Source organism: Schistocerca nitens, chromosome 2 (genome assembly GCF_023898315.1).
Source record: "Schistocerca nitens isolate TAMUIC-IGC-003100 chromosome 2, iqSchNite1.1, whole genome shotgun sequence".
Lineage (NCBI taxonomy): Eukaryota > Metazoa > Arthropoda > Insecta > Orthoptera > Acrididae > Schistocerca > Schistocerca nitens.
This window is the reverse complement of record NC_064615.1, coordinates 82,764,775-82,791,834: the sequence shown is the minus strand read 5'-3', so window position 1 is coordinate 82,791,834 and position 27,060 is coordinate 82,764,775. Positions and strand designations below refer to the sequence as shown.

The following is a 27,060-nucleotide window of genomic DNA, read 5'->3' as shown; positions in this document are numbered from 1 at the left end:
TGTTTTATATGAGTGTCAGGTCCAGCCAGGTTATTTCTGCTATTTGTGTTGTATGTTGCGGGAAAGTGAAATCTCTAATTCCATTTCTTATCTCGTTCGTGTGTATATTTCCTGCCTGCGTGAGTTGTGCCCACCATGTGTTTGCGCTCAACTAATTAGATTCATAGTTTTGGGATTATTATTTTTTTATGTACTGAAATTGTTAATCTTTGTGGTGTTAGTGACTACGAAGAGAGCATTTAACTGCGGGTTTCGTATTTCTTTTTAGGGGACAAATCGAAATGAATATTTTTTCATCTTTTTTTTTTTCAAAGGAAAGAGTTTCGTTTTCGTTTTCTCAAGCCTCGTTGGTGTCGTTAGGAGGCGAGGTGGTTTTGTTTTGGTGATCAGCTGATCGCGCCGCTGTCCTCACCTGCGGCGACGAAACAGAACTCGAGGGCCTGGTGGGCCGCGTCAGCCCAGGCGGCCTCCATTTCGAAGCCTGGCGGTGCCTTGCAGAGCAGAAGAAGGAGAAGAAGTAGGAGCTACGCGGTAGTCGTTGGAAGGCTAGGGCCGGGCACGCACCGTATACGCAACTACCTGCAGGCTGAGCGCGCGCGCTGCCCGGCCGGGCCGTGGGAATGTTGGCATTGTCGGCGAGGCTCCGCCCCCAGCGCGCGAGGCCACGCCCCGCGGGCCGGCCGTGGGCGGGGCGAGGCGGGCTCGCCCGGCCGCTCCTCAAGACGCCGGCCTCTCGGGTATCGCGGAGGGGGGCCGCTTCTTCTTGAGGCGGCCGCGGCTGAAAACACCTTAGCCTTCTCTTCTCCAGTAGCCTGCCGGGGGCCCTTGTGAGACGTTGGCAGAGTGCGTGTCTTTTATCGGGCTCGGCGCAGCGCCGCGCCACCGCCGCGACGTCCATTTTTAATGACGCGACGTGACAGGCGGGTCGGCGCACAGAAAAATACAAGGCCCACGCCTTGTCCGCCCCGTCAAGGACGCTGCCAACGGCAGCCGATGGCCCGATACGCGGCGTTTTATTTCACTCACCATTCGCCGCTGCTCTCATCGTTTATTTTCTCAATCGTTCAATGTTTGTCGACATTGGAGTATCGTAAACGAGCAACAGCTCTTATATCAGTAACGGAAGAATGACGCCACTGCATCACATTAGGTATATGATTAGCAATCTTTCTCGTATTGATTTAACAAAATAATTCTATCCACTTCTATTGAACTTTGTTTCTAATTACGCATAGTTTTTACCCAGTAGCAAAATTTATCACACATCAATAAGGAATTAGTTTATTTACAAGAAAAACGCGTTTAGAAACTGCGAAATTCAACAATTCATCATAATCAGTTGGTTTCTGTTTCTTGTAATTTTATAGAATACTGAAATTGGAAACCATTAACGTTCATATTAACAGAATCTTCCGTCGGTTCTTGGTAGAACAACATTATAATAAATGAAAAGCACCAGTTTGCTTTTGTTCTACAATATTACTTTTATTGTTAACCGGTTTTCGGCTTACGAGGCCATTTTCAGACATTTACTGAGTATTATCACCAAAGAAGTTAACGTTCACTTTAATAATAAACTGATTTGAAATTAATTGGCGGCCTGTGGCTGTTCTAGGTTAAACAACTTGGTATATGGAAATAAAGTTTAGTGGAACATTTGTTAAAAAATCTGAGAAAATTTATTCACATACATAACTCAATAGTTCAATGTTCGTCAAAATCGCAGCATCACAACCGAGTAGCAGCTCTTATATTCGTACTGAAAGAAAAAAACGCTATGTGTATTACGTTCTGCATATAGTTTGTAAACTTCCTCGCATGTATTAAATAAAATCATGTCAGTTTCCATCGAACTTTATTTTTAGTTGCACAGTGACAACGAAATAACAGAATGTCGCCACAAATTAGTAAAGCCAATTTTATTTAAAAGAAAAATGGCCTTCGATTGAAAGAAAAATTCATCTACTCAATTCAAGCTGGTTTCTGGTTCTTCGAATTATTGATTCATTAGTTGTTGAAATTTGATACCAATAACAGTCACTTTAAAAATAAACTGATTTGAAGCTAACTGACGGACAATTGTTGTTTTGCATAAGTAGGAGTAATGTTTAATATAACATATTGTTAATAAAATGCGAGAAAGATTCTTTTCAAGTCCATAACATAATACAGATGCCAGTTTATGAAATGATCCGTTTATCTGTTTTGAGATTTTGTGTTACATCCTCTGCGATTTCGAGCGTTTGAAATAATCGCCTCTAGTGTTGCTTATATTTTAGACGAGTAACGACATTTCTTTAATAAACTACGGCAGTTAAAAACATTGTTTCAATAACAAGCATGGATCTCAGCAAACATATTTTGGTAAAGTAACATTATTAGTTGGTTTTCCCTTCACCTTTCGCATTCCTGAGGTTTTATCGACGCCATTGAGACATCGGACGAAATGATAGCATCTGCATCTATGTATTATTAATTGCTCGTTATGAGGTTAAACCTGAAAAGAACTGCGAGAGAGCGAGTTGCACAGTTCCTATCACACCCATTTTATCCTCCAGGCGTATAACTGCCCGTCAATCAGCAAAAAAAGTCTTGTGTTTGAATTGAAAGGCGACGCAACGATAATGGAGAAAGTGGTGTTCCAGTACCTGACCAAGGTGCATTTCTTTCTTGCACAGAGTAGTGTCATAATGTTACTGCTTTGAAACTATAATATAAAATGGTTGACTGCATTTTGTGGTTGGCGTTTTACAGATAATATTATCAGCAATAAACTGAAAGTTTCATGTTGTAAATACCTCCCTCTAATCTGCTTTGTTTTGTTTAAAGTTTTCATCGCTTCTACGCGAACGGAACGTTTTCGTACGTATACAATTCAAAGATGTAAATTGCGTTTGCGCAAAAAATATTACGGAATGTATGATATTGAATGTGAGTGTATAAGTAGAAACGTCGTACAAGTGATACCACTAGAATAAAGCATTAACGTAGAGGATGCATTTAATAAACTTTTTCGTTTATTTTTCTATACAATCAACAAACTCTGGAGTCGTTACGATAAGCGATGGCTTTTCGCTCAGCACTAGTTTCTACTTTTTCGTTCATTTTTTGGACTGTTCATAGTTTTTCGATATTCACTTATCGTAATCGGATCTCATGTAGATAATATTTTTCCTCTTCTGTAGTAATATTTATTTGATAACAAGTTTTTGTTTCTTGTGATTACTGTATATATTTCTTCTGTTTATTATGATAGAGGGCTCGGTGGAAATAGAGGTTAAATTTTTTGGTTAGTGTGCTCCTGATCAGATATAACAGTGCTATTTTCAGCACTCATTTTTTGCTTCTAGTGAGTGAATGATTGCTTCCGAACTGATCTCGTAGAATATTTGCAATGAAAAAGGAATATCCTAAGACAGCCCGGCTGCTACAATGAGCACCATGTCTTTCATACCAATGCTTCTATTTCTGTTTATCAATTACAACCCACTTTATACCAGTGCCCAACTTGCTCTGCGTATTTTTTATTTTTAATAAAACTAAACAAATACGAGATCTTTTGTTAGCAAGATATTAAAATGCACTGCGCTTTATGGACTGCACATATTATAGAAAAAGTAATAATAACGTTCATTTATAAGGGTATTTGCCTTTCGAATATAATTTTATTTAATATGAATACACAGTTTTTTCTGTGATTTTCGTTACTGTAACGCTTATTTAATGGGTTGTTTACATTTACCTATTATTCAGACAAAACAATGAGAGAAGCAATAAATGTGGGAGCTCCATTTCTTGTAGATATAACTTTGTTTTACGGGGTTACTTTTCCTGACCTATCAGTCTGATCAAAAGGAACAACAGTATATCTATTTATCCCATTACTTTTGCTGATAAAGGTTAGGAGAATTATTTCCGTAAGATTTCTTTTTTTATTGTCATGTGTAGAGTAACAGACAAATATGAAAAAAAATGGAGTTCCATTTTCATGCATCGCTTAAGAAACACTACCAATCTAGGAGCTGTTGTATGAGCTTAAACAATATTCTAAAATTTTCAGTTGTGAGTGCTAAAGGTTAATCCAAAATAAAATCGGACAGTTATTTTAGTTGACGATTTTATTGTTTAATCCCGGCCCACTTACTTTGTGAGCTTACAGAATAATTTCTGTGGGATTCAGCCACTACGGAAGAAGAAAACGAACAATAATTTCTTTTGCAGTTTATAGCGTAAGTGGTCGCAATAAAATATTTTTCCTGTCTCTACAGGATGCCATGGAGATTTAGAAACCCCATAATAAGTTTTGTGAGAAACGAGAAGTAATATCACTGCAACAGCCTAAAATATATGGAGCGTAAGTTGTAAAATGCCGGAGTATGCAATAATCAACGACGACATGCTGTCGGGATTGACAGACAAGTCTGGGTGTACGTCACAGTGTCATTACTCCAGTCGGAAGCGACAGCCGAACTTTTCTCTAAAATCTCCACCACATACGTGTACGAAGAGATTAGATTCGTATACTGTGCCGAGTACACCCGAAAAATTAACGAGTGAATGCGACCAGTGGTGAGAACTCACATTTCAGCTAGTTTTAAAACAGCAGGACTCCTCGTCAGACGGGTTACTGAATTTTTGTACTGCTCTTTGTTTCGCGTCTAACTCCTGCACATGTCGGCCTGTTCAGATAATGTTGTAACTCGGCAGACGTGGGTCTGTGATCGATGCTCTTCAGGTTTCTTTTCATGTCCTTTTTCCTAATTTCATCCATTAAGCTTTTTTGAGAGAAAGAGCGGAAAATAACGGTACGTCAACTGCATGCAGAGTAAGTACTGTAAGAACTGTGCGTTCTTACCAGAGATATTCTACAGTCACGGTCGAAAAATAGTCAAAATGGCTTCATATTCTACCTAGCTGCTGATTTTCCGTTTTCGTAGCCACACGCTTCGTTCTTCCTTAAATAGATCACTACTCAGGAAGATAATCAGAAACGGAAACTGTACACGAAGAAAGTTCTCCTGTTTTGTTCTCTTGTTTTGTTACAAAAATTTCTACTTGATACAATTACCAGGTAATTTTATTGTATATATTCGATATTATAACCCGTTCCATGTTGCTGAGTGGTTGCATTAATTTTCTTGGACTATTTTCATAAAAATAATTATATCTTTAGAATAAAGTTAGTGTCCTTCAGTAACAGTTATTGCTTTTCATGCTAAAAGGTTATATCATTACGTGTGTTTTTCAAATGAAATGTCGTATGTAATTAGACATTTCGGTTCTGGAAGTTGTAAGCAGCATGTAACATAAGGGCTTTGAAGGTGATGAATATTAATGTAAGTCCGTTTCAAGCTGGAGTGCAAAATATTTCGTGGTGGTGTTTTCACGTTCCTTATTTAGAAAGGATCATCACTTACTGTAAGGAGATATTATGGTGCATGTCATGTCAGAAATAGTTCTTTCCTACATGTACAAAACAGTTTAGTTCCTGTTTACGCGTGTTATGAAAGAGTTATGTACACTGATTTTTTTCTTTTCTTGTTATAACGTCGCTTAGTGCACCTTTTCACGCGAACATGGATGCGAAATAACTCGTCGATTGCAGTTTTGTTTGTCGTGTGCTAGTTTCTCAGGATGTCATCGATGGCACTCAACTTTCTGGCTATATGTTCATTGCTCCAAGTAAATCGCATGCTTACAATTCTTTCCATAGAGTAAATATCTCTGGAGTGAGCATTGCGTTCTGCGCATGTTGTCAACATTAAACCAGGATTGTCACGTGATCTCGGGACTTCGCTGTGCCTATGTGCTTTCTGCAGCGTTTGAAGTTTATAATACCAAGAGTTTTTGTTGTGTTTCACCGTTTGTTGATAGTGTAATAGCGATGGTGAATTACGTTGATGCTACGGATGGAAAGAAAAATATGTGAAAGGAGGGATAGTAATTTTTCATGGGTGCATTCCATATAGCTCTAATTATAGTTTTCATTTTAGTAAGAGACACTGTATACGTTTAAAAATTTCGAGACGCATTATAATTAAGACTTGATTCTGTAGACCTATTTTTCTACGATTTTATGACTATATGATAGATATTACGGCTTGTACAAAAGCTTACAAACAATCGCTTCCTCTCGTAAATTTGCTAGTGGAACAGGAAAGGCAAAGGTTAGTTGTTTCAGTAAATACCACCCTCCATGCATTTATCAGTGACTTGTCAATTATGTATATAGATTACTCCGTCTACTATTTATTTAATGAACTGGGAGCAAGTACTTAAAATGCGTTAAATAAATACCTCAAAGTGCCAACAGTAAGAAAAATTGTGCTTTAGGTCGCAAAAACGAGAAAATAAATACGCAGAAATACAAGAAAAAAGGACGAATTAGCAGGGATATAATCGCTAATGTGTGGTAAATTCGGTGTTTTTCGGACACTTGCGAAAGTACTAACGTAGTGTCAAGTCGTTTTGCAGGACTATCACTGCAAAAATGTACTTCAGGCTCTGTAATACTATAAAGTGCGGTATCATACCAAAAACTACCAACAATCGAGTGCATCTGAACTATGACACCTATCGCAAAGAAGCTGAATGTAATATCACTTGCCCTTAAAAGTTACGTAGCTGGTTTATTCCCGGTATCAAATGGATACTGTTAAAATGTCTTCGCAACATATATAAACAATCCACGACACGTACGAAAAGAATCCGTCTGTACTAGGGATGTAGTGACATTCTAAATATACAGGGCGCTATACGAACAAACACACGACGTCCCAAGATCACGTGACCAGGCCGGCAATGTATGTTGACACCACAAAATCTGTTCTGCGCATGTGAGTGCTTACTCCAGAGATATTTACTCTATGATTCTTTCCAGAGACATTCTCGTTTCCGCACAAGTCGATGCGTTTGTCGCTTGTCAATTGTTTCGCTTCACGTGTGTGATTTTCTCTACTTCCGCGCGCTATCAGTTTTCGTGTCTGACGTTTAAATGTTTCCTTGTTGTTTGAGTGTGTGTCGCTTCTCGTGAATTATGTGACTGCTTGGAAGCACATTTTTATGCTTTTGTAAGTAGCCTGCTGTTTTCGTAATACTGCAGTTATATCATCAACAGTAATGCCACTGTATACTAATTGACTTCACTGTGACTGAAACGTTATTTGAATATAAACTTATGGCTATGTTAGGATATAATTCACATAACTTTACTTTCCATGTGGGACATGTTACTGGCGGGACAATGTTGCTCAGCGCATACAACAATTTATAGAGAGAACCAATCAGTTGTGCATAGCGCCTGAAAGAGAGGAAAGCGATTAACTAGACGAAAACATTTACTATAATTTGCCAAACAACTGACGACAAGTTGAAGACCTTAGTCTGGTTGTGAGACATGCGGGCATAGCGCACTTATTCCAGGCCGATTCATGGTTGCGTTTGTCGCCAATGCCAATTGTGAACTTGTTATATAGAATCAATATATCTAATAAAATTTTGAAGATTTCTGCTGTAGACTTGAAACATTGTTTTTAGCCTAAATCAGTTTACATTTGTAATAAACTTCATCAGCATTCAGAGATTCCTTAAAAATATACTAGTGATTTTCCGTTACCATTGTAAGCTAAAGCCTGCATATTCTGGATACTTTTCATGGAAAGTTAATTTCCTTACAATGGAAAACGTTTTCGACTGGAATTTCTAACTAAATACTGCCTAGACATTCCACTTTATGAATAGCTTCATCAGGAAGTTGACGTTCTATCTGAAGATATATTAAAACACAAGAAAAATGGCGTATTAAACTTTGGTTCAAAAGGGTGCTGAATTTCAGACAGTGTGATTTCCAAATGTTGGATACTTACTTATTTTGCTTAAAATTAGCGACTGAGGTCTCTGCACTTACTTATGGAAAGGTCTGATTTTAGACCAAGCGAAAGGCGTGTTGTGGCTTGTGATTTACATAAATGTCCATAATGTTTAGACAGTATTACAGAACGGAAAAGAAGCAGCACAGTTTAAACAGAAAGTAATGTAATTAGCGTTTTAAGTCTTTCATTGTTTTAGTTTTTCACTTTCATTTATTTTGCTTCTTTGAATAGTTCACTTTTACAGATTTTTCAGCTATTTCCCTCCACTCCTATATTTTTAACAGTTCGTAAGCGTTCCTCATAATTCGCTGCAGATCATGGGTCCAAACACCAGGAGACATGTAAAAGAAGTGAAAAATGCCATAAGATACGATCTTCAGGTTTCGGGTATCATACAATACAAATATTCTGTATTTCAAAAACAGCAATGTGTGATTTACATCACATATGCAGACACAGATAAAAAACAGTACGATATTCAGTCATAGTACATGTGTTCTGATACATGAATAACTGTCGTTATATAAGTTTCTCTGATACTGAACTTGTTTGTCAAACTACTTTGGTTACTATATCATACAATGGAAGTTTCTCTCATCTCTGGGCTTTTCCCACAACAATTTGTAAAATAACATTCTGTTACCACATTGAAAGAGTTCACTAACCTGCTACAACTTCAAGCATATCTTTGACCAAGTTGATGCAATGCCTTGTACTGTCACAAAAATTCACAAAATCTTATCATGAATAAAATGAGAGGTAACATTTTAAAATAACCTAATAGTTGTTCACAAGATAAGTAGCACTGACTCTAAATATAAAGCGAAAATTTTAACATTTGTTCAGTGGGAATAAATAGAAGCTTATTATAATAGTATGGTGAAGGTACACATTTACTAAATCGACAATGTAAAAAATATGTCAAGCAGTGCGCTTTCATCTGATAAGTGTTTTAAAAATTATTTTTGAAGGTGGCAGTTCACCAGGTTAACGTGAATTGGATACGAAGAATTTTATTCTATAGTATTTATTCGGTATGCACCTCAATAAAGCTAACAGTTTTTGTTTCTGGATAATGAAAATGGGATCTAAAAGCAATTTTAAAGGAAAGCTTATCTATGGGCTGTACATATACATTTACACATCTAAAGCAGGGTGATAAATAGTCATAGATAGGGCCTACTTCTGTTTAGTCTCCAAAATAATTATTGGGAAAGCAGGAATACCATTTCAGACAAAAAATTCTAATCTAATTTTGTCCATTATAAATCGTTTTTCTGAAATCCTGTTACTGTGGAAAAAAACCATGGAAAAATGTTACAGATGAAACAATTAAAAAAAAATCTTCAGTACGGATTCCATTCATAGAACACTCACTGCAATAACAGAAATTCCTACTAAGCGTCACTTTCAGTTTTCACAGACGCACTTGCACGCACTGACTTAACATGTCCTATTTGTGAGGGGACAGTCAGAGTCTCTTGTCTTTTTACAAAGCACCAAGCCTGAATCCTTTCAGTGATCTACAGTGCTCTGGCTAAGGATAACTCCAATTTTCCGCACGTGCAAATGAGCTACAATTAACATCCAGTCTACAACTCATTCACTCATCACATTCATATTCCACATTCACTCTAATAATGTAACTGAAAACAAGCTGCTAAAAAATATTAAATGAAAACTGTAGAATAAAAAAAATGAAATTCATCATACTGAACGCTCAGTTCAGTGTTTTAATACGGGATCTGATTTATAGAACAATGGAAGTGCAAGAGAACCAAATATTCAGTTCACAGTGTAATTATACACAAAGAACTCTGTTGTAATGTGTTGCATACGATTACAAATAAATACAGTTTACTGATTAAAATAGCCAGAACTATCTAGATGACAACAATAATAATCTCCATCATAAACATTGTCTATTCTTAATGGCAGAAAACAAATTTTATGTCTACATGACCAACACAGATGGCACCACACATTTCTCACCATAATCACACAGAAATCTCATATACTGTTCTGTATACCATTTACACCACAGCAGGGTATGCAAATGATGACCAAAATTTCTTCAGTAAACGCTCGAAATTCAGCAAAGCAATGACACTTAATAGATCATAATACAGTAAAGACATGATAAAACACTGTTATCACTATTCATGCACCTCTATGCGTATTCAAATATTTTACCATCCACTCATATTTTATGCATTTACATGTCACACATATTATTTAAACCTATTAATTTTTTTGGACTGAGGATAACTCGGTTTATAGGCGTTCCTTATTCTGGTCACATGATTTTTCTTTGTTACTGACACTAGTTCAATGTCAGACCTGTTCTGTTTTTCTCTTTACATTCTGCCTTTACTTCCTTGCCTGCATTTCTTTAACCACTCTGTTCTGTTTCCTGTTGTGTAATAATTTCTCATGCTAAATTTGAATTTCTTGGGCTTACAGGCAAATTATTTTCATCCCCTGTGACTGTAGGGACAGCTATCTTTGTAAATCTAATTATTCTCTAATGTGATGTCATATCCTTCTTGTATCTTCTTAGTCATTTCATCTAAGTATCTCCCAGTCTCAGATAGTTTTCATTAGTAATCTCAACTTATGACATTGTCTTTCTTTCATAGTTAAAAATTGAATTTCCCCAAATTTTTCTTCTAATTTATTCATTGCTGACAAAAAATCAACTGCATCATCAGTGATTACATCATTTTTGCTGTCAGTGCTCACTCTAGCGTTAACAGCTTTATCACAACTCACTTCAGCGTTAGTACAGATTAAATTTTCACCATTAACAGCAAATCAGCAACAACATAAGAAATGTCTTGTATCTGTGAAACCGTAGAATTCTGAACAGGATCAGTACTCACTTTTATCGCTCCTGCATTCAGACTCTCACACTATTATAGATTATTGGATTGCTGCCAATATCCATAATATGGAATATGTAGTTCCTAGCCTGAGATATCTTCTGTCGATCTCACTACTAACCAAGCAACTCAGCCTATGCAGTCCTATGACTTATAGTGTCTGACTTTGCCAATTTTCGACATTACGAACACGTTTAATAACATATTTTCATTGACTAGATGCTGCTCGTAAGGTTGGCTCCTTGATCGCTAATAGACTACTTGATTTCAGCTATTTGTCCTGTCACCTTCACTAGAGCATGCGCTGTTAAATTTACGTAATACATTTTCAGTTCATACTTTTCATTGGGCCCACACTGAGGCATTATTTCATTGATTCATACGTCCACACTTGAGAATGCATGAGGAAATGAAGCAAAGAAAGATACATGCAAAATCTCAGATATCTACAAGAGAGAAAACTGTTTGCCACATAGACACCGCTGCCTTCTTTCAGCTTTGTGATGGAACACCGATGTCATCGGGATGCGCGGCAGTTCGCAACTGTATCACCGATTGTGCATTCGATAACATCACTTACTTGAAATATCTGAAATTAAGAACCCATCCGAAAATCGGTCATTTTACTTTATTTTAATTCTCGGAAAACAAAAATTCATGTAAGTAGCGTATGCTGTGAAATTATTCTCACACACTGCAGGCCTTCAGAATTGTTGAGATCGTTGTTATACAGGGTGTGCATAAAGTCTGGGAACACTTTCAATTATTTATCGCACAAGAACCAAACATTGTACAGATATCATACATATGTCATTTTGAGGAGAAACCCTGGATTTTTTTTTCATTTATACCGCCACAGCGTAGTTTGGTAATTTGCCGACAGTCAGCACCAGTCGCAAAAATGGCGAGTTCAGATGTGGAGCGAGCTTTCTGTGTGTTGGATTTCGACAAAAACCCGTGGTAAATGGCCTGCCCTGTTGGTGGCTTCTTGCCGTACTTGGTTCTACACATCCGTTCAACAGCTGTAGCACACTTGTTGTTGTCGGACTCCAACACGCAGAAAGCTCGCTCCGCACCTCTCAAAAATGACATATTTACTGTATCTGTACAGTGTTTGGTTCTCTTGCAATAAATAATTGAAAGTGTTCCCGGACTTTATGTACAGCCTGTATATGCCTTTTCTTACGTAAATATTAACAGTTTTTATTTTGTCACAAATAGATTTTCAGTTACTTAGGTCATGAACAGCTGACACGTAACAGTCACTGCTGCAGAGGAAATATGCGTAGAGTCGTCAGAGGTACAATGTAACAACATTTCCAGTTACAAAGTTGATCTTTTAAACATTGTAAAGAGAAGAAAGAAATTGATCTTGCATTTATTTTTCTGTGTTTTGTCATATGATACACCTAAAGCACTTTGCTGCGAGAAGCTAATTTAACAAAGGGAAAAATACAACTGTGTTCATATGTTTAAAACTAAAATCGGAATGTGATTACTTTCACTTTGAAAATGTTTTCTGCGTCATGTTCCTTCTTGTGTTAGGTGTAGCAGCAGCAGTACAAAAACAGCTACCTGTGGTGTGTACTGTTCAGTTACTGAGACACATTTCAAAATATATGCCTCTCTCTCATGCACACTGCGGTATTTTTTGATTAAGGAGAGGGGGTGTAAGTGGTCAAATTCAGAGAAGTAATTTGGAAAAATACCACTGCTTAATCAGCAAATCATCGTGATGACAGCACACAGGTAAATTCCAAGTGGCAGTCTTAGGATGTATTTTCAGCTCTTGAAAGCAATTCTTCTGGAAACACTCAAAGTGCGGAGTGATTGCTCACAAATGTTTTCATATAATAGTATATTATACATTTAGGGTGACCCCAGACTAAATATGTCCGTAATGAAAAGAGAAACAACTCGTTTTTCTTCGTTTCTTGAACTCGTAGTTTCCGCCGATATCACTTCCCGCGGATGTTTTTCCCACGATGTCCTTTACCATTATACACGGTGTTTCATAATTACTGTTTCAGGTTTCTAGGGGTCTTGGTAGACAAAGTCTTCATAAGGAATCTATATCCGAAAACGTAGTGTTTGGATGTAAAACAAGTTTGCAAATCGGATCATTTTTAAACTTGCCGCTTCCCGCTTCACGGTACGCACACAGCGCAGACAATTAGCCTTCACTAGCTGCTGCAAGTGGTGACGCAGCTGCTAGTTGCACGAAGTGTAACCGGAACGCATGCTTTCATGTACACAGTTCACAAACCCTGGTGCATGTCCGTAGGGCACCAAAGTCAACAATCATAGCTGCGAACGAACCAATTTCTCGCAACCGAAAACGTTCTCGATACGTACGTTCTGCAACTCTACCATTAGTAACGAGATCTCAAACTGATCCGATCTTCAAACTTATTTTTTATCCAAACTGTACATTTCCGAACTTGTGTTCCTTACCAAAACTTTAGCTACTAAGTCCCCTCTATAGCCCGCGACATTATTTTATAGGAATTGTGCACTATCCTCTGTATGACCTTATAGCTACTTAGTATATTAATTTTTTATTCAGCGATGTGTTTAAGGAGTGTCATTATATCTCAGAGGAGAGAACTACCAATGCTTTGTGTATATGTTGTACAGATACAGCTACGTCATATTTTGAGTCTAGAAAATACGTACCAGTTTGTAAGCTGCTGGAATCGTAATTTGGTAGATATTGTGACGTTTATTTATATTATTTATGGTCCATCGCCTAAGTAATTAATAAGGCCTACAGACAATTTTGTGCTAATTGCAAATAATTCGTATAAATTTTAGAACTAGGTCACATCCTTAGTGTTATTAGCGCAAGTGATCATTGTACTTAGTGGCTGTTAAAAATATTTGTTGCGACTACAGTTTCGATATTTTATCACTGTCATGCATTGTGGGATGTAAAAGCCGACTCTACAGTGTTAAGTTCTAATATGATGCAACATAGTTCCCAGCAACTGAAGCCGGATTATGGTGGTATAAGCATACCGGCTCTTCCATACACCACGTGTGCTCGGACAATGTGGCAAGCAGCACGGTAACAGTAATCAGGTTGTTTTTCGGTTTATGTTGTGGGTGTACTTTCATTTTTATGCAGGCTGATTGGTGTTTATCAAATGGCTCGTGCTTAAGTGGTGTTTGGAAGAATGGGTATCATTATACCACCACACTTATTTGGATTTCACAATGTTTGACAATGATTAAATGTACAAACTGTAATCGTAATAAATATTTTTAACTGCCGTATGTGGAGTGACTACGTTCAGGTTTATAAAATTTTTACTGTTGTTTCAAAAAATTTCCATTGTGTTGTTCAAATCTCATTCCTTGCTGGCGGATGTGTGCTCCGTCAGTGCATGTCGATCAGCAATTCCTTCTTCAGAGAAGTCTATGACACGTAACTTATTTCTTACTGCTGATATATTTACCTTTATAACTACCCACGATATAAAATTAGAAAACGGAAAAAATGTGGTATCAACAATAAACAATCTAATAACAAAAAATGACAGAGAGAAAAAGAAGGATAAGAACGAAAGTTACCGCTATTACTAAAATACGCACGGGAGGCGACAATTAACAAAACGATTTCTAAATACTCTTAATTAGTCGCAGAGACTACGCTTCTTTACGTCCCGTTTCCTTTTCGCTCTAGCCTCGAGTACGTCGTGACTCCGAAAATAAAACGGTGTACTGGAGTTTTTTCTTGTTCAACACCTATGTGACAGGTTAGGTACTGTTGATCCACCCTTCATTTGAAATTCGTCTTCGAACTCGTAAAAAATTAACTCGGCTTCGGAACCAGACACAAGCTGATTAGATCCTGGACTTATTTCCCGTATCCCTTGCTCCGACTAGCCCTTGCACCTTATATCCGTAATTATTTATTCGGTGTTGTATAGCCTCTCCACACAAGTTTTTACCCTCTACAACGTCTTCTAGTATTCCCTGGCGCCTTAGTCCATGTGCTATTATCCTGCCTTTTCCTCCATATCTTCTTTTTTTCGCCGATTATTCCTTCTGAAAGACTGGGAACACTTTAGCTAGTTTGAGTCATTTCAGATCCGTAAACCTTATGCCTTTGGGACTGGAATGCTACTCAGCGAGTTTACAAGGCATGAAGACATTAGATTCTGGAACTGTGATCGATGCTTAAATGACATGAGCCCTACCTATATTTCTGTCGTGCGCGAAACAAAACTGAGAACAAGCCACACGATGCGGAAGATTTCCTTAAAGGTGAAATCCTTTTCCAACGTCAGTGCTACGCTGTTTAGTTTTTAATTCTAAAAGGAAGATTTGGTTGCTAAATTCTTAACAACGGTCATCATACAAATTTTGAATTGCAGCTTGAGGAGTCTGTAGATAAGATAGTGCAGATTTGTAAAATTTCAGTTAATGTTTGTTCTGGGTCACTACAAGAAAGGTAGATTAAAATTTCTTATGGTAAATATCCCTCATTAAGAAAAATTCGCCGACATTTTGTCTGTGCAGTTCACGTTTGCCCTGTATATTTTGTTTTCGGTGCTAGCTAATGCACAGAATTTTGAATCACATTTTTTTAGATACACAAAACTGCTATAACAATTTAGAATAATACTACAGCTTATTATTTCAACAATGGTTAAGAGTTGTCAGTCATAGTGGACTGTGGATCAAAGATTCGCGTGTGAAAGTCTTTGACAGTAGGTACTTAGCAAATTAGTCTGAAACCCAGTTTAGGAGGACTCAAATCTTTGATCAAAGCCCATTACCTTGGACAATGAATACATCTTTTCAACACTGTTCGGTTTGGTGTGACTTATAATAACAGGAAAAAGGCATTGTACAAAACTGGGACTATCTCAGAGAGATTTCCGCTACTCTTATTAACTTAATTAAATCAAAACTCGTAAATCGACACATGGCGCTTTTACGTTTTTCATATTACACACATAAAAGAAAATTGACATCACCCCAATTCCTAGAACTCCGGAAGACAGACGTTGACTGAGGATATTGTATCACAGACACAGTTCCTTTGACTGTTCAGAGATGTCGCTAAACCCGCGCAAAGATAACCATGCATGAGCAGGGACTATTTGACGGAGGGGGTCCGACAGCCGATCAGTTCCAGTCATTTCCCCAGCAAGGAGGTACACGGCTCGTGTTGTCTGTAGTTCAACCATGCCTAGAGGGTCAATACCGCGGTTCGATCGCGTCCGCATTGCTACTTTTTGCCAGGAAGGGCTCTCAACAAGGGAAGTGTCCAGCCGTCTCGATGTTGTTCGGACATGGAGAAGATACAGACACACAGGAACTGTCGATGAGATGCCTCGCTCAGCCCGCCTAAGGGTGGATGACCGCTACCTACGGATTATGGATCGGAGGAACACTGACAGCAACGCCACCAAGTTGAATAATGCTTTTCGTGCAGCCAGAGGACGTCATGTTACGAATCAAACTGTACGCAATAGGATGCATGAAGCGCAACTCCATGGCGAGGTCCATCTTTGCAACCACTACACCATGCAGCGCGGTACAGATGGGCCCCACAGCATGCCGAATGGACCTCACAGGACTGGTATCACGTTCTCTTCACCGATGAGTGTCGCATATACCTCCAGCCAGACAATCGTCGGAGACGTGTTTGGAGGCAACCAAGTCAGGCTGGGCGCCTTAGACACACTGTCCAGCGAGTGCAGCAAGGTGGAGATTACCTACTGTTTTGGGGTGTCGTTATGTGGGGCTGACGTACGCCACTGGTGGTCACGGAAGGCGCCGTAACGGCTGTAGGATACGTGAATGCCATCCTCCGACCGATAGTGCAATCGTATCGGCAGCATACTGGCGAGACATTCGTCTTCATGGACGACAATTCGCGCCCCCATCGTGCACATCTTGTGAATCACTTCCTTCAGGATAACGACATCGCTCGACTAGATTGGCGAGCATGTTCTCCATATATGAACCCTATCGAACATTCCTGGGATAGACTGAAAAGGGCTGTTTATGGAAGACGTGACCCACCAACCACTCCGGGGGAACTACGCCGAATCTCCATTGAGGAGTGGGACAATCTGGACCAACAGTGCCTTGATGAACTTGTGGATAGTATGTCACGACGAATACAGGCATGCATCAATGCAAAAGGACGTGCTACTGGGTGTTAGAGGTACCGGTGTGTACAGCAATCTGGACCACTACCTTTGAAGGTCTCGCTGTATGGTGGTACAACATGCAATGTGTGGTTTTCATGAGCAATAAAAAGGGCGGAAATGAAGTTTATGTTGATCTCTATTCCAAATTTCTGTACAGGTTCCGGAACTCTTGGAATCGAGGTGATGTAAAACTTTTTTGATATGAATGTCTCGGAAATACAAACAATGGCAGAAAATGTGATCACTTGCACGACGGAAAAATTCATTCAAAGATATATTTATTGAAGATCTACAAAACGTGTTAATGTGCATCTGCTAAGGTTTTCTTGTACGTAATTGTTTGTGGACACGAATTAAATCTTGCTATTACAGCAGTGGAACCATTTTTCGGGAAATATCTTTGCTAACATTTGTTCTTTTTTATTGTGCTTACTTGTGTACACTATTCATACCTTCAGCATACGACATGCACCAGATGTTTATACACTATAGGCATTATATCTGATTCTACAATAATCATTTTTTCTTCACTGTCATACACTGCCAACACACATAAGAAGTTTCATTGACGGGTTGAACTCATACTAATGATCAGAGAGCCTGCACCTGTGTGCGGATTCAGATTCTGTTTATCGTATTTGTATGCAGCTGTACTCGTAAATTACGTTACCTCGAAGAAAATGTCTTCTAACTACGTATTTTATACAAATGTAACATTGCCTCGCAAACAGGCTGCTCTCTGAACTGATATTAATCAGCATTTCATGTAGAGCGTAGGAGTTGATCTTTTTTTAGTGTAAGTTATAACACTTTAATTGTGAAAAACACGTTATATAATACGGTGCAGAGGTGAAACACAACGAAACTTCCAGTTATACTGCCACTGGTGTCTCGTTTGAGACTAAATTTCATTTCGGTGACTTTCTTACCTCCTTTTATCATCACTGAAAATATCTGTACAACAATGGCGAATGTTGAAGGTATGCACAGCGTGTCTCGTTTGGAAACAACCTTGTCTCATTCACGCACGATAGTTGCTCTAGACATCAGTAGTGCCCCCTTCAGTCTCCGTCTCAAGCTTGCATTGTTGTGTTCTGTCTCGAGTTTAATTTTGCGGTAATGGTAGGCACTACGTTGATAACGACGCACAGCAGTATCGATAGGTTTCTTGATGAGGAGCTGGCCGATTTGCATCTTGTGTATGGGTTCACTGAATGCAAAGGGACAGCGGCACTACGACGCCATTCTGAACTACATTAAATGTATTCGGAATTGCGAATATAAGCAACCATCAGCTGTATAATGGAATGGTAGCACTGAAAAGCTGTGCCGGACCGCGATTCGAACCCAGATTTTCCGCTTATCGCGAGCGGTCCGCTTACCATTTGGCTACCGGAGCACGACTCACGGCTAAACCCAAACTTTCATATGTAGTCAGACTTGTGTCTACCTCCTTTACTGCAGTACAGCACTGTGTATTAAACAGGCCCTGCAATATAGAATCGTAACTACGCTGAACTGAACAGTTCCCGCATCACTTCTGCAACTGTACATACGCGCCTGTGAAAACCAGGATGCTTCCGTGTTAGAATGGAAGATACTGCCCGTGCGAAGTACGCCGTAACACCCGATGCATTGTACAGGGTACTTAAGCGTAGCCGTCGCAGACTTTCAGGAGAGGTAGAGTACACGTAGACCAGTGGTTCCCAGCGTTTCTTAGACCATTACCCTTGAGTGCAAGCAGACATTAGCTAGTACCCCCCCCCTCTCCTTCCCTGGTGCCTGTTGTCCCCCTTTACCCCCCCTCCCCCCCTGCGCCCCGTCCACCACATTATCACCATCTTTAGCACTTTACGAAACTGCAGAATGAATTACTTTTCTTGGAGCACTTTTATGATGAAAGATGAATGATTGTGTGTGTGTGTGTGTGTGTGTGTGTTGGAATGAATGACGAAGCGGAAGTGCTATCCACAACTCCTTCCCAGGTAAGAAAGCTAACTATTCACAGTCAGGGTTGACAGTTGTTACAGAACATACTTCCCCTGCATTACTTCTCCCCATTGCGGCAGTTGCTTGAGCTGCACACCGCAACCACATTAAAATCATCCAAGTTAAAATGCGTGCACTATACTTACTGTTCGAAAAATCACTTGATTGTTACACTCCTTATTAATGAACAGAGAGAAATTGGAAGACTTCAGGCTGTTAATGGTTTGTATCTGTCCACAGCCACTAATAGTAATAGTAATCACAGTAATAATAATAATGTACAGCACTGTAGTAACCGTTATGTAGTTACTGCTGTGTCGTGCTGTCAATTAATTCATTTATCTGTTTCGACCCGGGTAATGAAACAATTTCTGGACTACTAGAGGTACTATCTACAACTCGAGAAAGACATTGAGATATTAGTATTTCTAACGTATGTCTCACTTTTATCATCAGCGACGTACGGGACAAAGCACAACATATATATTTAGACGAGGGACTATGTGAGGAAACTGTAACCTCCATCACATTAATGCTGCTAACTGAGAAAAAGAAATTGTTGATAACTTACGTAATCAGTATTTGAGTCTTATAAAATTATGATAATAGTAAAGATCTTTTGAAACTAGTTCAGTTTCGTGACTGAAACAGTATCGAATCGCTTAGTTTTTATCCCTCATAAAATTTCATTTTACCTCCCAAGGGGTAATTACCCCGAGGTTGGGTACCATTGACCTAGACGATGGAAATCACATAGCAATGCATGGTCGAAAACACTTTCCTGGCGTGGTAGTGACGACACGAAACACAGGAAAGGACGTATTGTGATGGATTATCACAAATGAACTGGTTTCTAGACAGGAGATAAATGACACGATTATTGCACGCGTAAAATGTTAGAAATGAAACACATTTACAGTCAAAATGAACGCTTATTTTTTTCTGACACAAGTTCTTCTTTACTGTAGGTCAGAATGTAGGTACATTTATATGAACTGGTAGGAACAGTCTACACTTGTGCTGTAATAGGCTCTGGTTGGTAATGTAACTCGAAGCACTGTTCGGCGGAAACTCTTTCTCGTAGCACTATTCAAGAAGAAGTTCGCAAACATGTACAAGGACTTGCATATTAACTTCAAGAGTCTAACTAGTTGTCATCAGACACGAGACTGTTCCCAATGCTTACTGTGGACTAGGTGGTCACTAGGACGTAGAACAGAATTCGTGTTCGTGTGTCGGTGTGTCTCGGTACTTTCTTCTCATGGCTGTGACCAGCAATGCTCCGATAGCAAAGAACATCTTTGTGGATTCGATATCAGGCGCCAGTGCTGCGCCTATTGACTACACCACAGGAAGGACAGGAATAGGGTGAGCAAATATATTTATTATGCTTAGTACAGCAGAAACCCAAGAAGTAAGAACAAAAACAGACAACGATCGTCATCAAAGAAGGTGTTCGAAATTAGGAGGCCGAACCATGATGCGGGCCACACGTCTCCATCGCGTGTGCTCTCAACAGAAGCCACAGTTTAGGGTTTGTCGTGAAGAAGCAGCAGAATAAGGAATAAAATATTGTCGTTAAATTAATAACGCCAGCTAAAAAATTTGGTTTCCAGTCAATGGAAATGTGAAGTATCAGCTTTCTTATATGCTTACGATAAAATAGTCAGCAGTGTTGGAATGCGGAAATAGTATGCTACAGAGTTTAGTAACATAGATCAAATGACTCTGAGCACTATGGGACTTAACGGCTGAGGTCATAAGTCACCTAGTACTTAGAACTACTTAAACCTAACTAACCTAAGGACATCACACACATCCATGCCCGAGGCAGGATTCGAACATGCGACCGTAGCGGTCGCGCGGTTCCAGACTGCAGAGCCTAGAACCGCTCGGCCACTCCGGTCGGCTAACATGGATCATATTACATGTCATTATATATAATTTACCTACTAGGACTATATTTATGACCGAGTAAAAGAAGATGATTTGATGAAATATGATGTCATAATAAATAACATTAACAATAACAATAAAGTAGAACAAAGCAAAACAGGAAAATAACCAGACGCCATCTACGAATTAAAGTTGCATCCGATTAGAAATGTTTGATTATCACACGCACGTACTGCCTACAGGTTCGGAGCAGCATCTTATTTTGTAACAACTGTAATCACCATTTATGTTTGCGATATAGTCCACATTACAAGTGGGTCTGACCATTACACATCCTGACAAACGGCTGAGAATCCTCTCAGAAGTTTTCAAAGGAAATCTGTCATCTCAGTAATCTTTTTGTTGATCCTTACGTCATTTTTATTCTTAATAACATTCCACATAGAGCATTTGCTCGACAAAATAGTCACACATTAAACTGCTTGGGTGCCTTCACCACAAAATCGGTAGATGAAATAATAATAATAAATGATAATAATAATAACGACAACAACAATAATAATAACGAATCTACGGAAAAGTAATAATAAAGAGTATTCAAGAGGATAGACACCAACTTTAGAGCACATACGGACACGACGTACTACATAAATAGTGCTGCCCTATCTTCACGACCAATGGATGTCTCAAGGGGCCAATAATATGTGCTCAGATCATAAATGGCAAATATTCAGGACTCCAGAAGAATCAGACCTCTCCAACAAACGCTAGACCTCCAGCTGTCATGACAACTAGATGTAACAATAGCCTGTACGATCAGCAAATACGTATCAGCCGAACGGTAACATCTGTCAAGCCTGATTTTGTTGAATGTCAGCTAGATAAAAGAACATGTCTCTTAATCGATGACTCATGTCCGTGTGATGGGAACTTTAATGATAAGGCGTATTAGAAGAAACTGGAACATAAAATTTTGTTCATCACTGTTCGTCGAATGTGAAATGTTGAAACAGGTATCAGACACGTCATCGTTGGTGCCCTAGGATCAGTACCATGTAACCTGAAGAGCGCTCTGTCCAGAAACACGAGATAAAGTAAAGACAGTGAAACAGTGTTGCTTGAAACCCCTTGTATTTCGCGTGAAGTGTAAAATCACTTCTTTACTGACCAGTTCTAATCCTTTGGAAGCAGGGAGAAACTAGTGCAAATTTGACTGTATCTGAATACGTAGTTTGTGTTGTGGATGAATAATAATAGTTGTAGTAGTAGTAGTAGTAGCATTGTCTGGGGTTCCAAGCACGACCTGCCAAAATGTGCAGATGATGAATTGTTGCTAGAGAGAAGCTCGAAGGTACAGAAGGTTTTGGATGGTCATGCGGTAATCAAGGATCTGAATCTTGAATACAGGAAAGAGTCTTGGCTATAAAGGAAACGGAGGAGGAAAGAGTGTTTCAGCGATTGTATTTCTGGCAGAGAGAATTGTATAGCAAGACAAAAAAAGTTGACCGCATGCTGTTTCCTACGTTGTGCTAATTTCTGGACTTGTGGAGAAATCAACGAGAGATGTTTTCATAAACCAAAGAAATGTTATGGATAATTCTCTCTATGATACTTGTGTGCAGAACACCCGTTACCCATAGACATCGCGGTAAGTCTCAGGTAAGTAAACGTCATTTATTGAAACTCAATACATTATGTTGACAATCGAGAACTGAAATGGTGCTTTAATGAACTGCATCAAGTTCACTCAGCCGAAAAACAGCTGGTATGAGTTTCCGAAGAATGTGACTAGCGGAACCTCGCAAAATAGATCAGTGGAAGTGATGCACGGTTATAGCAAGAGAACACACAAAGAAGTTGACGGAAACAATTCTGTATTAAGTAGGCGACCAGTAGTAGAGTCACATGAAAAACAGAGATTGTTATAATCTGCGTCCAGGACCTGCGGAAAATTTTCCTGCAACAAGTTGTCAGCACTGAGAAACCAACATGGAAATAGTGAAAGGTACAAAAATACCGCTTTCGTTCGATGCATACTGAAAAGATCATCATTGATCAGTTGCCATCTAATCCATCTTATAATCTATAGCCACGTCAAGACGTCAATAAAGCGGAAATCATGACTTGTAGAAACCAGATGGCTGGATGTTGTTTTGTATGATGAAGAGCAACATATTGACCGCAATTTTTTTCTAACAATCAGTCATATTTATCGTAACTTAACGAAGAATTTATCCACCCTGACAGATTCTTCTGCACCGCGTGATCGAAATAAAGTCTTGAGGAGCAGAAACCTACAATACATAAACCTAGGGACGTGAGAGCGAAAATGCAAGGTTCTCCCCGTGACAATAGACTACCAACGAAGCAGTGTGCGTTACCTGTGGGAAAAATAGCCTATGATTCCTGGATGTGAGGCAGTAAGAAACACACAAAAGTTGGTGCAGTTTGAGAAGCTTTCTACATCGCGAATCATATTTCTGAAATTATTCATCCTTATGGGACCTGCTATCAAGGATCTGGTGTGCCATTGGCTGAAATGGCTTAAATGGCTGTGAGAACTGTGGGACTTAACATCTGCCGGCTGGTGTGGCCGTGCGGTTCTAGGCGCTTCAGTCTGGAACCGCGTGACCGCTACGGTCGCAGGTTCGAATCCTGTCTCGGGCATGGATGTGTGTGATGTCCTTAGGTTAGTTAGGTTTAAGTAGTTCTAAGTTCTAGGGGACTGATGTCCTCAGATGGTAAGTCCTATAGTGCTCAGAGCCATTTGAACCAACTTAACATCTGAGGCCATCAGTCCCCTAGACTTAAAACTACTTAAACGTAACTAACTTAAGGACAAAACACACATCCATGCCCGAGGCAGGATTCGAACCTGCGACCGCAGCAGCAACGCGGCTCCGGACTGAAGCGCCTAGAACCGCTCGGTCACAGCGGCCGGCTGTGTACCATTCAAATTATTTTGAGTAGTTGATAATTCCTCACAAAGCGGCACTGTAGTAGTGATATTAAAAGATTTACTGTATATTGCATTCATCTCGAAGAAGTAGGGAAACGTACATCCTTCTGTCGAGCCGGTTATTGCTCTTGGGTGCTGTTATGATCGTGGCTCGCACATTTTGCGACTGTAATATTTTCTTTAGGATGCGCTTTAGAGCTTTTGCAAACGGCATTGTTATTTTTATTTCTCTTTAATGCTCTTTGATAATCATAAATGAACTACACTTCTAGTACATTAACAATGACAAACAAAAAAAAGTAGATAAGCAATAAAAGAAACTGAGTAGCTCTAAGTCACCTGAATGGTTGCCCTATTGGAACATGTGCTGTGTTGTTGTTGTTGTTGTGGTCTTCAGTCCTGAGACTGGTTTGAAGCAGCTCTCTCTCTCGAATAATGCGGCCGTGTGGGTGTATGGCGTGACGTGAACACATGATATTTGAACAGTCTGTTAACAGACAGGCGTGCAGCGAACAAGGAGACACGTCGCGAGTGAATCAGATTTGGGGGGGGGGGGGGGGAGGAAGCGAACTCCGCGTTCTGGCCCTGGTGAGCCATTCGGAACTGACCAACCGCCGTGTGAGTCTCTCCGCCGATGGGGTCATTAAATGCGATATGGAGGAACCGCTCTCTTGGTCGTTCTTGACCTTAGAACCGCTACTTCTCACTCAGGCAGCTCCTCAAAGGGTGTCATAATGCCGAATGCACACCTGTTCAGCCCTCCCACCAAGGAAAAATCTCTGGCCGTAAGGGAATCGAACTCGGGTTTTCAGCATTACAGCCAGATGCGCTGATCACTGCGCTACGAAGGCAACAAACAGCTTCGAACGTACAGCACGAATGAGTCATAACATATCGAAGATTGCACAAGCGTTCCGGTGTCTAAAGTTAAAAGTCTCTAGGCTGGACATTTGGTGTCGCAGCCACGATGTTTCTACTCGCTCAGCCGTCCTATGTGGCCGAGCGGTTCTAGGCGCTGCAGTCTGGAACCGCGCAACCGCTACGGTCGCAGGTCCGAATCCTGCCTCGGGCATGGATGTGTGTGCTGTCCTTAGGTTAGTTAGGTTTAAGTAGTTCTAACTTCTAGGGGACTGATGGCCTCAGAAGTTAAGTCCCATAGTGCTCAGTGCCATTCGAACCATTTTTTTTCCTACTCGCTCGCGTGAACTACCCCACAAGAAAACGGCAATGTTTGACCAACAACAGACACCTTACGCTATGTCGTGTCGCGTTGCACACCCCGCCCCTCCCCTGCTCCAGCTATAAGTGATAAGTGCCGATCAGCGGTACAATGTGAACATATTTCTCCTATTTCTACCTGTACGAAGCGAAATGCAACACATAGGCTTAAGCAGCCAACGACCGAGGTCACAACCACTGCCTTCCCATGATTCCTGGTTAGTCGATGTAAATGAAATGAAGGATGAGAGAGAATGCAAGCGAGGCATCCTTTTCAAACTGACTGGGTCAAACTCTGCCTCGAGGAGGGAACCGCACTGAAGCAGTGCGCCGCAGTACGATGCGGCCCGGGTTAGCGCATTGGAACCGCAACGCAGCGACCGTACGCAGCAAATTTTGGATGTAAGTCGTTCGGTAACCTCCGAGCAACATGGAGGAAAATGACGTGGATGTGATAATAATTGTTCGTTATATGAGGAAAAAGACTAAAACTTTATACAGGGTATTCGTAAATTTCCTTTACAAACTTCTAGGACCTGTAGAGGGGAATGAGTACATAATATTTTGAACAGGAACTCGTGTCCGGAAATGACATCCAACGAAGTTACAGAGTGTCAACGTTATAGGCACCGGCGCCTGTAAGTGTGTACGCAGTGTGATTCCCTGATGGTGTTGCAAGTTTTCAGGAATGGTAGGGAAAGATAAATGCATCAATTTGAGGTAAGGTTCCCTTACTGGAAAACAACGAGTCGAAATTTATAATCGAAAATCGTTCTGAAACCTCTGACAGTGATATATACACTCCTGGAAATTGAAATAAGAACACCGTGAATTCATTGTCCCAGGAAGGGGAAACTTTATTGACACATTCCTGGGGTCAGATACATCACATGATCACACTGACAGAACCACAGGCACATAGACACAGGCAACAGAGCATGCACAATGTCGGCACTAGTACAGTGTATATCCACCTTTCGCAGCAATGCGGGCTGCTATTCTCCCATGGAGACGATCGTAGAGATGCTGGATGTAGTCCTGTGGAACGGCTTGCCTTGCCATTTCCACCTGGCGCCTCAGTTGGACCAGCGTTCGTGCTGGACGTGCAGACCGCGTGAGACGACGCTTCATCCAGTCCCAAACATGCTCAATGGGGGACAGATCCGGAGATCTTGCTGGCCAGGGTAGTTGACTTACACCTTCTAGAGCACGTTGGGTGGCACGGGATACATACGGACGTGCATTGTCCTCTTGGAACAGCAAGTTCCCTTGCCGGTCTAGGAATGGTAGAACGATGGGTTCGATGACGGTTTGGATGTACCGTGCACTATTCAGTGTCCCCTCGACGATCACCAGTGGTGTACGGCCAGTGTAAGAGATCGCTCCCCACACCATGATGCCGGGTGTTGGCCCTGTGTGCCTCGGTCGTATGCAGTCCTGATTGTGGCGCTCACCTGCACGGCGCCAAACACGCATACGACCATCATTGGCACCAAGGCAGAAGCGACTCTCATCGCTGAAGACGACACGTCTCCATTCGTCCCTCCATTCACGCCTGTCGCGACACCACTGGAGGCGGGCTGCACGATGTTGGGGTGTGAGCGGAAGACGGCCCAACGGTGTGCGGGACCGTAGGCCAGCTTCATGGAGACGGTTGCGAATGGTCCTCGCCGATACCCCAGAAGCAACAGTGTCCCTAATTTGCTGGGAAGTGGCGGTGCGGTCCCCTACGGCACTGCGTAGGATCCTACGGTCTTGGCGTGCATCCGTGCGTCGCTGCGGTCCGGTCCCAGGTCGACGGGCACGTGCACCTTCCGCCGACCACTGGCGACAACATCGATGTACTGTGGAGACCTCACGCCCCACGTGTTGAGCAATTCGGCGGTACGTCCACCCGGCCTCCCGCATGCCCACTATACGCCCTCGCTCAAAGTCCGTCAACTGCACATACGGTTCACGTCCACGCTGTCGCGGCATGCTACCAGTGTTAAAGACTGCGATGGAGCTCCGTATGCCACGGCAAACTGGCTGACACTGACGGCGGCGGTGCACAAATGCTGCGCAGCTAGCGCCAT

General features: G+C 40.7%; 1 long non-coding RNA gene across 1 annotated transcript in view; it reads left to right on the top strand.

The window, feature by feature from the left end:
• Nucleotides 1-822: 822 nt before the first annotated feature.
• LOC126235759 (uncharacterized) overlaps nt 823-27,060 on the top strand; it is a 55,927-nt gene continuing 29,689 nt past the window's right edge. Inside the window, exon 1 of the long non-coding RNA XR_007544806.1 lies at nt 823-1,150. This is a non-coding gene — a long non-coding RNA (uncharacterized LOC126235759). The remainder of the gene's footprint in view (nt 1,151-27,060) is intronic.